The sequence below is a fragment of the Dipteris shenzhenensis genome, chromosome 5 (genome assembly GCF_047967505.1).
Source record: "Dipteris shenzhenensis isolate YYH24624 ecotype China chromosome 5, Dip_SZ_1.0, whole genome shotgun sequence".
Lineage (NCBI taxonomy): Eukaryota > Viridiplantae > Streptophyta > Polypodiopsida > Gleicheniales > Dipteridaceae > Dipteris > Dipteris shenzhenensis.
Window position 1 is genome coordinate 2,715,118 of NC_141600.1, and position 15,047 is coordinate 2,730,164.

The window sequence follows — 15,047 nt, forward strand, 5'->3', positions numbered from 1 at the left end:
CGCATCGGCGGGTAAGTCATCGGTGATACCACTGGCTGGTTCCCCGGAATGTAACCTAGACAAGTGGTCTGCAGGTTGATGCAGTCTCCCAGCCCTCACCACAATGTCGAATTCAAATTCTTGAAAGAGAAGAATCCATCTGCTTATCCGGCCACCAAGAGTAGGCTTATTCAATAAATACTTAAGAGCTTGATGATCAGTGATGATCACAAACTTGTTGCCCAAGAGGTAGTGACGATACTTGGTCATGGCATAAACCATGCCGAGGCCCTCCCTTTCTGTGGTACTGTAATTGCGTTTTGCTCCATTGAGTTGTCGACTCGCGAAGTAGATGGGCAAATCAATCTTAGTATCCTGGTTAGGTTGAGCCAGTATAGCACCTACTGCCCACCCACTAGCATCCACATGGACATGAAAAATTACATCCCAATCAGGCTGCCTGAGGATAGGGGCCTTCACGAGGCGATGCTTCAGATCATCAAAGGCTAGTTGTTGTGGGGTGGCCCAGACAAACGATCGGTCTTGATGTAGGAGTTCTGTCAGTGCAATAGCAATGTCGGCATAGAAACGTATGAACCTTCTGTAATATCCTACATGCCCTAAGAAGGACTTCACCTCCTTGGGTGTACGAGGGATGGGCAATGAGATGATCACCTCTACCTTTGCGGGATCCGTGGTCATGCCCTCAGCAGAAACAATATGACCAAGGAGAACACCTCGGAGTGCGAGAAAGAAACATTTGTCAGGGTTCAAACACAAGCGCACTTCTCTGCACTTATCAAAGACCCATCTCAACTTATGTAGATGATCATTTTGTATGGCCGGATCAAGATGGGAGGCCGATTTACCATTAAAAACAGAGAAGTCATCTAGAAATACCTCAAGAAACTTACCGATATTCTCTTGAAAGAGTTTGGTTACAAGTCGTTGAAAGGTTGCCGGGGCATTACATAGTCCAAAGGGCATCATTCGGTAGGCGTATGTTCCCCATTGAGTGACAAAGGTAGTCTTGGGCTGATCCTGTTCTTTCACTCGAACTTGGTTGTACCCGCTATATCCATCCATGAATGAGTATAAAGCATGTCCTGCCACTGTCTCCAACACTCTATCTGTGAAAGGAAGAGGGAACCTATCACGTCGTGTTGCAGCATTCAAACTCCGATAGTCAACACATATTCTAAGTTTGCCGGTCTCTCTTTTGGGTACAATGACAATTCCACTGACCCAATCGGAGTAATCCACTGGGTAGATTAATCCTGCTTGCTCCATTTTCTGTATATCTGTTTGGACTGCCTTGCCGTAGTTGGGATTCATGCGGTATGGACCTTTAATCACAGGGTCTGCATCGGGATATAAGTCGATGCTATGCTCCATGAAATCAGCGGGCACCCCCTTCAGATCCTTGTAGGACCAAGCAAAGACATCCACAAATTCTTTAAAAAGGTCGGTGACTGCACCTAGAAGATAGTCATGTTCCCAGACCCAAGTGGCTAACTTCAAATGCCTGGGTTGGTCCTCACTTCCAATGTTGAGATACCGCCAGTTCCGTGCCTCATCAACAGGGGCAATGCATTGGGATGTTGAGGTACTTGGTTCACCCATTCTCAATCCTGTATGTGCTGGAGTATCTTCAAGGGGAAAGTCCCCCTCCACTTCTCTCAACCAAGATGAGGGGTAAGTAACTGGGGGGTTCTCAGGCATTGACTGAGATGTAGAATCAGTAGATGTCGCAGATGCTGTGTGCCTTCGATGCCTCGGTGACTGTTTCAGCATGCTCCGGTAAGGTAAGCCTTCCACCTCATAAGTGGTTTCCGGACGGTCTTGAATTGAGGGGTGGTCGGCGGCTTCTGATAAGAAAAGGTCAAGCAAAGTGAGATCGGCCATGTCCTCATCTCTGTATCCGGTATGCACCCTGGGTCCGCCCAAGACCTTAAGCTGTTGGTGGTGATTCTCCTCAAGTTCAGCAATGTCTATGTCACTTTCGTCTAAATCACTATCATCATCAGTCTCGTCTTCATTAGTGTTCCTGTTTTCTCTATCACCATCATTGCACTTAGCAGCACCATGGTTGTACACCATAGTACCATGGTTGTGCACTGTAATACCATGATTGTACTCTGAAGTACCATTGGTGGGTTGTGCCCTACTAGCCTCGTCCCTAGTAGATCCTTCATTGTATCCTATAGTATTGTCAGCATCATTTTGACCAATGTCCTCCATGTCGGCCACTGGACGATCCTCAATGTTTACTACAGTTGTTTACTACAGTACCATCATTGTCCTCAGTACGATCTGTGGTGTCCACTGTAGTACCCCTAGTGGCCATTCTCTTATACATGTGTGGACTATTGCAAGGTCCAAAGGGCATCCTTTCGTAAACTAGTTCAGCCAGACCCTGTCGTTCTGGGTGGATTTCTGATACTGCAAGTAGGTGTTCTTCTTGATCTTCTTGTTGGCATAGTTCCACCATGTTGACCGCTAATGAGCCCAGGGCTCCCATCCAATCCAAAATGACAGCCTCCTCGTCTTCTTGATCAGCCCGATCCAACAAGTAGGTCAAACTTTCAAATCCTTCTAGGGTTGTCTCATTGATACCTTGGTCACCACCCCTGGGCCAGTCCCCACAGGCCCAATGCTCCTCTTCGACTCCGGCTTGTTCTTCAAAATCCTCCTCTCCTAGTTCTATTGGTATGTGCCTTGCCTGCCCTGTGACCATATCTATTTCGAGGGATGTCGATCCCAGGGGCAATCGAACTTCATCAGTTGACCAATCTTGAATGGCTTTTGAAGACCGCAACCATGGCCGACCAAGAAGTAGAGGGTAAGTTTGTTCATTTTCGGTCATATCAAGGACAACAAAATTGGAGAGAAAAGTTACTCCGCCAATCTTCATGTGAACACCTTTGACTGCACCCATTGGTTTTACTCTGCGTTGATCAGCCATGCGTACCTGAAAGTGAACATCACTTGTTAACTTCAACCCTAGTTTTTGGAGTGTACCTTTTGGCATAATGTTCACAGCCGCCCCACCATCGAGGAAGACGTCCTTCAGCTCCACTCCATGGATCTCCACGGTGAGCTTGGGACTTTGTTCACAAGTGAGGGCAGCGTAGGCAGAGAAGTGGTCCGGTGTAGACCCATGTTGAGCCGGTAATGTCTCTGGTGGTGGCCCACTCGGAGTAGATCCCTTGTGTCGACCTCCTGGGAGGCGATTCAGAAATGTAATAGTCTGATGCTTGATTTGGGGGGACAATAGGCAAAGTTGTCGTAGAGTGAGGTTGGGTTTGAAACTCATAAGATCTTCAAACAAGGAGTAGTGGTGGACACTAGCATTAGAGCCTTCTGCAACTTCATCCTCCTAGCCTCTGGCCGAGGGTCGAAGCTTACACGAGGATGTGGATGTAGGTCTGAACTGTGAGTCATTGTCTCCAGTGGTTTCTCTTCCATTACTCCTTTCCCTTTTTCCTGGGCAGGACTAGGTCTTGTCCCCATAGCCTCTTTTCTGTTGAGTGCTGTTGGGGACAAAGTGGGAGGACCTACTCGTGTCTCCTTATCCCGGTACTGTCCGAGGGTTGTCACTTCTGTTGCAAACCTCACAGTTTTGGACTCGCGGGACGGAAGCTGAGGTGTGCTACCTTCATCTTCAGAACTTGTTTGAAGATCTCTCGTGACACCCTTTACTACCTCCTGATACCTCAAAGGCATAGAGTGATCCCCTGAGGATGAGGCACTCCCAGAGTTAGTGGTTGACCTTAATGGTTGTGGGCCCTTCGAGTTTGTTTCTGAATCACTATCAGAAGCCAGCATGGGTGGTCTATTCCTAGGCGTACTGTGTACCTTGGAGGAGGAGAATGACCTCGGTGGGGGAACACTTGTCGAACTCATTGGTGCTGAGGTCTCCGGTGTTGACTCTGAGTCACCCTTACATTTGTCACCTTTTGTATGTGACCGTGTCACAGCGCCCAACACTGCGCCAATCAAATGGGGATTGTTGCCCTCCCCCGCCACTACTACATCAACCATATTCACTTGGGATGCGGGTTCCACTCTTCTATTGGGACAATCTCTGGTATAGTGGTCATTTGTGTTGCACTGTGTACAAGAGGGTCCCCCGAACGGCTGTGTACAATCATCTTGGTAGTGGCCGTACTCGCCACATCTGTAACACATGATGGGTCTTCTAAAGTTTGTACCCCTGCCTGCACCTCCGCGTCCACCTCTGAAACCACCCCTTCGACCGCGTTGATAAGAGGGTCCATAGCCACCTCCTGACATAGGTGGTTGGTACGGGGCATAGTATGGCTGAGGATAGAAATAAGGGGAACCAATTGAATTGGGGGCAGGAGCTTGGAGCAAAGGGGGAGTCGGAAGCAATGGAGGTGGCATGACAGGAGGAGGAGGTGGCTCAGATGCTCGTGCAAGAGGGGGAGCAGGAGATACTTTTGCTGGACCAGAAGTTATGGGTACCGTTCTGTTGATTGCAGCAACCAGAGGTTCCCCCGAGGTATACTCTGGAAGAAGCTTCCTTAATCCTTTAAGGTACCTACACTCAGAGGCATCATGTCCATGGATCTCACAAAATGTACAAAATGAGGTAGAAGTAGGTACCTTTCGCTTGGAGGGGCACTCCCAGTAACCATGGTTCGAACCCTTGCATTCGGTGCACCAAAGGCCACTTCGAATTTGGGCCTCAAAGGACGATTGGCCATCCACCTTCATTCTATCTTTCAGGCCTTCTTTGATTTCTTCTAACTCCTTCTTGAGTTGCTGCCATGCGGATGATCCCTCCTCTCTTGGGAGTTGGGTGGTCGTATTCGTTGATGAGGCAAAGCTTAACTGTGACCGTTCCATCTTGACAGCTTCTTTTAGGAAGTCTTGAAGTGAGGCATGTTCAGGGAGTTTATCCACCAACCTTATAGCAATGGAAGGGGGTAATGCTTTCAAAAACCATCCCTTCATAACAGCATCATTAGGTGGCACAGACATCTTTGCCGCCAAGACCCTCATCCTTGTGTACATCTCAGAGATGCTTTCTCCAGGCTTCATGGTGTCAGTGGACAACTCTTGGACAATCATGTGTTCGAATTTTTCCAACTTGAAAGTGCGTAAGAATTCCTCCCTTAGGTCTGTCCACGTCTGCAAGTGGTCCGGAGGAAATTGACTGTACCATACATCCGCTGCATCCTCCAATGACGAAGGAAAGATGTGAAGGAACGCATGCTCATTCTCCACACCTTTAGCTTTACATGCTGTGAGGAACTTCCTCACATGAGCTTCCGCATCCTCATGGAGGTGGCCTTTGAACTTTTGAGTCTTCACGTGGACCTTGTTGAGTAGCTCAAGAAGTCTAGCTCTGTCTGGGGGACTGAGAACGGCCATCCCCACCCGAGAGGTTGGAGAAGATGCAAGAGTTGGAGGGAGTCCTGATGAGGCTGTAATGAGTGTTGGTGTTCCCAAGGAGGAGACCACCCCGACAACTCCTCCTGTGGAGGACCACAATGGGGAAGTCACTACTGATGTAGTCATAGAGGGAGTGTACCCAGATGGTAGCGCGTAAGTGGGGGGTCTCGGTGTTGCAGAGGGAAAGGGTGAGAACATGGAAGATGTGGGGGTGAAAGAGGATGGGAGAGCATTTGGGAAAGAGAGGGACAGAGCTGAAGTCATGGATGAGTAGGCAGAAGGGAAGGAAGGAGGTGGTGGAAAAGGCAACACCGGTGTGGATGGAAAGGGAGATGAAACCATCGTGGCAGGTAAAGGCATGGCCGGAGCAAAAGTACCCCCCAATGGAATAGATGTAGAAGAAGGATTAGCTAGGAGCCCGGAGCTATGCATAACAGATGAGGTCGCAGCTTGTCCACAAGAGGTTGAGGCAGGAGCAGATGGAGTCACCACTCCGGTAGAAGAGGTGGTTGATGAAGACATCGTTGCAGGAAGAGAAGAGGGGCTTCCTTGACCTTGATGAGTCCCTGAGGAGCCCTCGTCCTTAGTACCCTCTTCTTTCACCTGTTCTCCGCTTTGCACTTCTTCTTCTCCGGAGTCCAGATCTGACCACCAGGGTCCCTGTTGATCCAAGTCAATGAGAGTGTCGATGAAGTTACTTGCTCTGGCTACTGCTCCAGTGGGCTCACTTTGTGCTCGAGTTGAAGGCTTCGCAAACTTACGTCGCACGTAATGCTTCTTGTACCTAGTTTGGTCTGCCGGAAGTCTTTTCTCCACTCTCCTCAAGTACCTCCTAGTTCTCTCACTAGCTCCTTCAAAGGTTTCAGAACTACTCGGCATAAGACCTCTCTTTAGGACCCTAGATCACGACTTCTCTCGTGCTACTCAATACCAGCAGTGTCCCACCGTGATCGCCATAAACTGTTTGAGGGGAGGGGTTCCTATCCTTCCGGAGGTGTTACCGGAGGCCAAAGGCCACTGGTGTGAGAAGCATGAGTTGTGCAATGCTCTAATGCGATGGATCGTGCAGAGCGCACCGTGCAGTAGTGTGCGAGTGTCGTATGCTATACTGCAGTGAACGACGACGTACGAGTGCACTATGCTAAATGACAATCACCGGTGAACTCCACAACATAAGCAAAATAAGAAAATCCTACACTGGTGAACAATCCCCATATCGGGAAGAGACAAGAGAGATGAGAAAGTGACCGAGTTGGCCAATGTACATATCACTGGACGTGTCCCCAGGTCACAAGTCGCAAGTCACAAGAATACACAAGTCGCAAATCACCAGAATACACAGGTCTATCCCCATAGTAGACAAAGGGTACACACAAGTCTCTCCACATTCTCTCCTTGGCGAGCTCGTAGCTCTAGCCTCTATCTCTCCTCACTCTCCTCTCTTTCGCTCCCCTGCCGAATGCCGAATGCCGAATCCCTCCCTTTTCTCTCTTCCTTCTCCTTCATCCTCATCCCCCGCCTCGGAGGGTCCCTTCTTCGCTGAGAATCTCCCCTCTTTCTTCCCATTGGTCATCCTCTTATCTCCTTAGCTGTTGAGGATAGCCGTTGCACCGCTGGCTCTCTTGATGGCTTCGGCGACTTCCTGACTCCCTGACTAGCCAGCCCGATGGTGTAAATTCTCCATGTGCAGGTGAGCTGGTTCACCGCACCTCTTGATGGCTTCGGCGACTTTCTGACTCCCTGACTCGCCAGCCCGATGGTGTAAATTCTCCATGTGCAGGTGAGCTGGTTCACCGCACCACTGCACCACTGTATTACTGAACCACTGTGTAATATAAATACTCCTGACTGCTCCATGTGCTAAGCTCACTCTCCATGTGCGCAGCTCTTGATGACCTGTGGTTGACATGTGTCGACCTGTGGTTGACCTGTGTCGACCTGTGGTTAACATGTGTCGACCTGTGGTTAACAGCCTCGGACAGTACTCCTGGATGAACCCGTGTGATCGCGTGGCTAACTTGTGTTGACACATGGTCAACATGTGGTCAACAGATGTCGTCATATGTGGTCAACGCCTGTCAACAGGTGGTCGTGTGATAAGGTAACACCTGCAGAAATAGGAAAATCAACAGGGAAAAGAAATCTCGATAATAGCCTTCCCTAAAGTGGAGGGAACAAACTCCTCCATTTCAAAAGCTTCCATCTCTGCCAGAGCTACAAAAGAGTTCTTGTGAGCCCCGTCAGGAACCGAAGGGCGAAGAATCCCTGCACTCGGTGGTGTGGATGAGATAACCTCCTTACCTCTATCAACAGAAGTAAAATGACGATGGGAAGAAGAAGGGGGCTGCTGAGGTGGAAGGTCAGGGGATTGTCAGTGTGATTGTCAGCTCTGACTCTATCCATGAGAGAACCATGAGTAGGTAACCCCTCATGCTCTGCAGTTGGGGGAACAGGAGCCACCACATCAGCACCAAAAACTATGAATTGGATGTCACCTGTCTGTAAAGATGAATAATCCGTGGCACCAATGGCATCCTCCTGTGCAGAAGTATGAGCGCCAATCCTCACTGGTACCCAAAGTCCTGGATTTGCTGGTAGTGAAGGTCCTGGTCGAGTGGCTGGTGCCGGAGGTCTAGGATGATTTGTCAGAGGTTTGGTAGCATGTGTCGAAGGTGCACGCAACCTTAGCTCTCGTACTTCTTGCTGGAGATAGAAAATCTGTTCTTGGGGGCCAATGATGGGCCAGATAAGGCCCCCTCATTGGTATTTCCTTGCATAGGGAGAGGTTGTCGAGGTTGGAACTGGGAGTTCAGGATTTTGCTGGCTGGAGTGAAGATTACATGAGAAGGAGGGGGAAGGGGATTTTGAGAAGCCTCTCTGCTCCATATTTGCCTATATCTGAGTGCATCCCCTAGCTGAGAATAAGCCCCGGGTTGTGGGCTAGGGGTTCAGCCCCAACTTGAGGTGGGGGGACCAGAAGAGGGGACCATGAGGGAGAAAGGAGTGCAATAGAAAAGAGACTAAGAGGAGTGGAAGCAGAAGTGAAAGAGCAAGGGGAAGAGGAACATAAGCGAAAGCGGAAGGTGGGGAGGAACGACAAAGCAATGAGCAATTGACTGAAGGGGGCAAGCTGTCCACATCTACGGAGATACACTTATCCATTTGGGGCAAGCTGTCCACATCTACAAGATATACTTATGCATTTTCCTTGTCGCCATGTCAATGTAGGTCATGGAGCAATGCTTCATGGCTTCAGGATGGTATCTAGACCCGAATCCGGATCACATTCCCTTGGTTTCATGGAGGATTTGGCTCTATGGTTGTGTCTCGATAAAAGACTAGCAGTTGGATTGCCCAAGGTAATAGGAATCGATTGATGTGGGGCACCGAGAGAAGAGCCTCCCCTTCTTTTGATGCATAGTCAATAATGCTCAAGGCTGAAGGCCTGTCAGAGCTTCTCATTGGGAGGATTTTTAGATTTCAGCTGATTTGTAGAAGTCATTTTGGAAGAGACTTTGAAAATCACTCTTTTCCTTTGGCTTTCTATTCATAGAGGGATTGGTGAATACCACAGTTTTGCAGTGGAGTCAAGGTTCAAGATAGATTCCACATGTATTTGTTGCTTTCTGCAGAAGATTCTATTCAGCATTGCTTATGGGACTGCAGCCATGCGAGGACCATTTGGAAAGGGATCCCTACACTATCGAGTACTTTTACGCATTCTTCCTTCTTCATGACCTGGGTCTTGGTAACTTGGCTCTCTCTATTTGGACCTCATGTTTTTTAAGAGAGAAATGACTGTTCTTAGGCTATTTCGATTCAACGACACTTGGTCGAGTCATGTTCATTAGGTGTGGCATATTTGGAGATCTAGATGCATAGATGATTTGGATGGTTTCACGGGCAGCCTCTACCAAGAGGATAGTCTTCTTCTGAGAATGAAGTGGCTTGCTGTTATTCTCAAAATACCCCACAGGGTTTAGGTGGCATTTTCAGCCTCAACCTTGGATTTTCTCTACCTCTCTCACAGGAGTTTGATTTTGCCTTATTTGCTCATGATTGCATGATGTAATTTCCTCTTGAGCTTTTCTCTGGTTTCTTTCATACTTAATAGAAGTCCTTTTTTTTGCAAACAAAAAAAAAAAAAAGATTTTAATCGTATGTTCTATCATTGAAAATATAAAGTCTTACTAAGGTAGGTCCTGATGTCTAGAACGGTACTGATTAGGTGTGTTCTTCCTTGTCTTGAACTTGAAAACAGCTGAAAGAAGCCAAGGCCTATCATGAATTGGTCTTTAATGGAATGTTTGGAAAGCTTATGACATGTATCAAGGAAGGAGACGGAGGATCTTTTAGAATGAATAACTTGTTTGCTTCAACCAATTTGTTGGAATCATCATGGATTTCTTCGTGCCTGTACCTTTTGCTTCCATTGGTACCAGGTTATGTTGAAGAGGAAACAGACACTCTTCCTATTGACTGGAAAACTATAAGGGACTGTGCTGCAACTGCGAGCATATTTTCTTCCATATCTCCCAGCTTGCTGGAAAATAGGAAGGAAGCACCTATTTCAGAAGAAAGCGAAGAATTTAATGAAGAAAACACAGTTCACATGGCTTGTGGACCCTTGCCCGTTTCCAAAGTCAAGGGCATGGCAGTGATTACAATTCATACAGGGAAAGTTTATTCTGTTGTGGATGTTTTAGAGGGACTAAATGCTGACTGCCCTATGCAGGGGCTACAGAATTCAACAACTTCAAAGTACCACAGCTACACAGATTATTTCAAAGAAAAGTAAGGCAAAAGACCCATTAGTGATTTTTTTTTTTTCCAAGAAAGAGACTTCTATTAAGTAAGAGAAAAAACCTGCGAGAGCAAGCTCAAAGCGGAATACATCATGAAATCATGAGGATAAATAAAAACCCCCTCAGAATGAGGTGGAAAACAACCAAGGCTGAGGCTGAAAGTGCCACCTCAACCGTGTAGTAGTCTCAGAGAAGAAAGGAGAATCCTTCCATTCCCTGAAGAAAGAAGCCCTCCTAGCTGAGGCTGCACGGGAGTCTCCCTGCATACCCGTCCATACGGCCATCAAAGTATGTACGGTGTCTGTCCAGATACTAGCCAATGTGTGCGAGGGATGAACCTGAGTACCCTCCAAAGCCTCTGTGCATCTGGCTCTCCAGATATGCTAGGATGCTATGCTCGCTAGAATCTCCCAAGAAGTATCCACAGAGGCATGTACAGCTGTAAAAGGAAGGTGTGGTACCACATCCAATGAACAGTCCGCTGACGTCGAATCGAAATGGCCCGAGAGGAGTCAAATCTCTCATAGAATACTTGAGGCCCTGTAAGAGAAAGCCAAGCCACTGAGCCCCATGTCATAAAGAACAGGGAGTGGGCAAAGTGACTGAAAATCTTGGCTACCCCCATCCAAATCATCCTCGCCTGTCTGCAATCCCATAAGCAATGCTGAATAGTCTCCGAAGTAGAGAGGCATCGAGGCCAAGTAGGGTCGGCTCCGAACCTGGACCTCCACAGGTTCACTGCAATCCCACCATGGATAGAAAGCCAAAAGAAGATAGTGATCTTTCTATTCCTGTGGGATTTCCAGAGTCTCCTCCAAAAACACCTCTGTAGATCCGCAGTGATATCAAATGTCTCCCAATGAGGAACTCTAGAAGGTCTCCAACCTCTACTACTGAGCTGGTATCTCCTGGCATTACTGCTCTCCAAAACGGGAGCAAACTGCTGCGTGGAAGAAATAACCAAGCCGATCTAGCAGCCCAAATACCTGATAGGCTCACCCCTCTGAACCCAAGTGAATCCTATGTCAAGCCCCCAAATTGGAGTGTCCTCATCACTGATCCAAAAGCCATTGGATTTATGCCAATTTATCTGCGCGCCTGCCGCCAAGCAAAATAAATCCAATGCTATCCTGAAAGAAGTGAGCGTCTGTGGAGTGGCATCCAAGTAAACTGTTGTGTCATCTGCCAACTCACTGTCAAGTAGCTCCTCTTCCCTTCTGATGGGAAGTCTCAGCCCAAAGATGTCAGCTTAAGATCTAACATAGATACTCATAGCTTCGGCCACGAACAAAAAAAGGAAAGGAGCAAGGGGGCATCCCTAACGGACCGATCTCGAAATCTGAAATCTCTCACCCCTTACCCCACCAATAAGTACCTGGCTATGGGCTGATCTGTACAAAGAGGAAACACCTCTGATCCAAGCATCAGTAAAGCCAAAGCGTAGAAGGGTGTCCTCCAAAAAACCCCAATCTAATCTGTCATAAGCTTTCTCAAAATCCAAAAGTAGACTGGCTAGATTCTGGCCACTCTGCATGGCCCACTCTGAAGCTTCCCAGAAAGAGAAAATGTTATAAAAAATGCTTCTGCCATGCACAAATCCCGGATGAGTGTCATGAATAAGATCAGGGAGAAGGGGCTGCAATCGGAGGCTGATAGCCTTGGCCAGAATCTTGTAACAAGTCCCCAGAAGTGTGATAGGCCTCCACTGGGATACTAAATTTCTGCAACCTCCTTTTGGGATAAGGTGGATGAGACCCTCTATAAGCGACCTAGGCATCTCGCCAGAGTCCCAAATGACCCGCAGGGCTGAAGTAATATAGTCTCCTATCATATCCCAAAATGCAATGAAAAAAGACAGGGTGAGGCCATCCGAACCTGGGCACTTGCCCTTGTGAAGGGCTGAAAGTGCAGTCCTGAACTCTGTGTTGGTGAAAGGTGCATCAAGTAGAACATGCATACACGGATTCACCAACACAGAGATGCTCTACCCAATAGCCTGTCTAGCATCCTCTCTATCATGTGTCTCAGGATCAGCAGTAAGAAGAGTGGCATAGAAATATGAAGCTATGTGTAAGACATCATCAGGCTCTGTCTGTAAAACCCCATGTGAGTCAATAAGCTGGGATTCTCTCTACTATATCTAGGGCCAAGAGTAGAGAAAAATTGTTTATTGACTCTACCACCCATCTGAATCCAGATGGACTCCCGTGCATGAAAGGCATACTCTGCTCTCTGATTAAGCAATATCTGCTGATGAGCCCTTGATGCAGCAAGGCGCTCCTGAATCCAAGCATCTAAAGTGGTACAAGCAACTGAGCGGTAGAAGTCGCTTATACCAAAAAGGGCAGCAGCTACATGTGATGGATATGGCTGCCCACCCTGGACATGAGAAACCCATCTCTGCAGGGTTGCCTCTGTAAGGTCCTGCTCTGTGTAAAAGGCATCTGGAATCTTGATGCTGGCAGACCGGCCTCTCAAGTGAGGCTCTGAGATAGCCAGCACAACAGGAAAGTGGTCTGAAGTGGAAACCCTAGCAGTAATGCATACCGATCCACCTCTGTCTAGTGCCCAATCATCTACATAGAATCTGTCAATGCGTGCATGAATAGGCATTTGCTGCCTCCTGTTCGACCAAGAGAACAGGAGGGACTGTGGCTGAATAAGAAAGGCATCATCCCACCAAGTATCTCTGCCACAGAAGTGAAAAAGGAAGGTATCCCAAGCTGCTCTCTCCAAAGAGTGAAGTCTGCCTTCTCTACCCCCTTTTTTGTCTGACGGTAACTCGACCATGTTAAAGTCACCTCCAATCACCCATGAATCCGCAATGGGGGCCGAGGAGAGCAAATTCTTCCACATAAGGACACGTTCCCCTCTAATGTTGGAGGCATACAGTTTAAGGAAACCAACCTTACGCCCTCCAATCAAAAGAATAATCCACTGAGCTCTAGAGGGAATAATGACTCCGTGTCCAACAACTAAGGGGAGAACTGACTGCGAAACTGAAATAGAAGTGCCCCCCCTGGTGCCCAAGGCAGGCGACCAAAACGTATGGCCAGAAAGCAACTTGCCTGACTTGGCACAATCTCTAGAATCCAGTTTGTGCTCTTGAATAAATAAGATATCAATGGAATCCCCAGTAACACCTGGATGAAGCTGATCTCGGATCAGCTGTCTTTGGCAGCAATGTGGAACGCCACATAGGCCCTGTATGTTCCAACTAATAATCCTCATTGACGGGAGGATGTAGAATGGAACACCTTACCCGACCTAGTGGCAGAAACAAACCCCTCAATAGGGGAAGACCTGCTGCTCGAGGAGGGAGGAATGGAACCAAGTGGTTGAAAATCAACAGGGGAAAGAACCTTGCCACCTGAAGAAGCAGCCCTGTCAACAAGAAACCCAATCATTGGCTCCCCAAAAGTAGCGGGCACAAACTCCTCCTCTGGGAAATCTGAACCATTTGCCAAGGCTGAAAAAGAGTTCCTGTGAAGCAAGCCAGACACCGGAGTGCAAAGGATCCCTTCTGAGGGAAGAGGATCAATAGTGTAATCCATCCCCTTCCCCCTATCCAAGGGAGGAAGTGAGGATTGCTCTCTATCTTGTCTCTGCCCAACCGCGGAGACCTCTACTGCCTCAAGAGGAGCATCTGGCACCACTGGATCTAGGGAAGAAGCTGCAACCGGGGAGGAGGTCGAAGCTTCAGTGTCTCGGACTGTGCGAGGTGAGACTGGAGGGACAGCTCGAGGTGAAGCAGAGTCCACTAATGTACCCTCGAGAACTGAAGGAGGGATCTGCACACGTGCCGGAACCCACTAGAGAGCGTCGCATGCCCCTGAGGTAGGTGGGGGTCGAGGAGTAGGTGATGGACCTGTACCACCCCCCTGTCGAGGCCGAGGAGCAGGTGCTGGACCTGTACCACCACCATCCTGAGGAGGACCACCATGCGAAGGTCGAGGAGCAGGTGCTGGAGTACCACCCCTTTGTCGAGGCCAAGGAGCAAGTGTTGGACCTGTACCACCCCCCTATCCCCCCTGTCGAGGCAATGGGGCGGTAGCTGTACTAGAGGGCTTCTTGGGCCTTTTCTTCTTCCTGGGGCAATCCTTGGCAAAGTGTCCAATGGTTCTGCATATCCTGCACTGGTCCTGTTTGCCTGAAATCTCTACTCTGGCGAAAGAAGGAACCATCCGGGCGCTAGATCATAACATGATCCATCTTGAGGTTAGGATCCTTAGAGAGAACCCTAACTCTAGGTACCCCATCAGCCTTGGTTGCCTCTGCTGCAGTCAATGGCAACCTGGGGAGGGGTGGGATCTCAGCAACTGTGCCAAAATGCTCCCCAATAACAGAAAGAAGTCGATGGTAAACCTGGGGAAGCCCTGGAAATTTGATGAAGAGCGCAAAGATTTCCTTATCTGCCTCCACTGGGTCGAAACCAATATGAAAGGCTTCAAAGAAGATCTTCCTGTGTCCCAGGTGTAAAAACTCAGCTTTGAGCACAGTGCTTGCAGCCTCTGGAGTGTCAAAAACAACCTGGAAAAAACCTCGTCCTAGAAGACGAACATCTAACAATCGTGGAGTGAGGTCTGGGGGAGAGCCGCAAGCATCCAGTCTCTGGCTTGGGATCTGGAGGGGTAAGACCCGAAGATGCGTGCTAGCAACGTGGTAGAGCATTCAATCTCTACATCTTTCTTGAGCTGCTGCAACTCATCTTTACCGACTCTGACAATTTGGAGGCTCCTTCCGCTCCAAAAAATGCTGCGGGAGATAGGGGGGTAGAAAACAGGGAAAGGAGGTGGGGAGGGAGCGGGGGAAGGGGCGGGGAGGGGAGGGGTAAAGGGGAGA

The 15,047-nt window shown here is 48.5% G+C and overlaps 1 pseudogene; it reads left to right on the plus strand.

Annotated features, from left to right (window-relative positions):
• The window catches only part of LOC147901493 (endoribonuclease Dicer homolog 3a-like), a 114,191-nt pseudogene that overhangs the window by 58,777 nt on the left and 40,367 nt on the right, over nucleotides 1-15,047 (plus strand).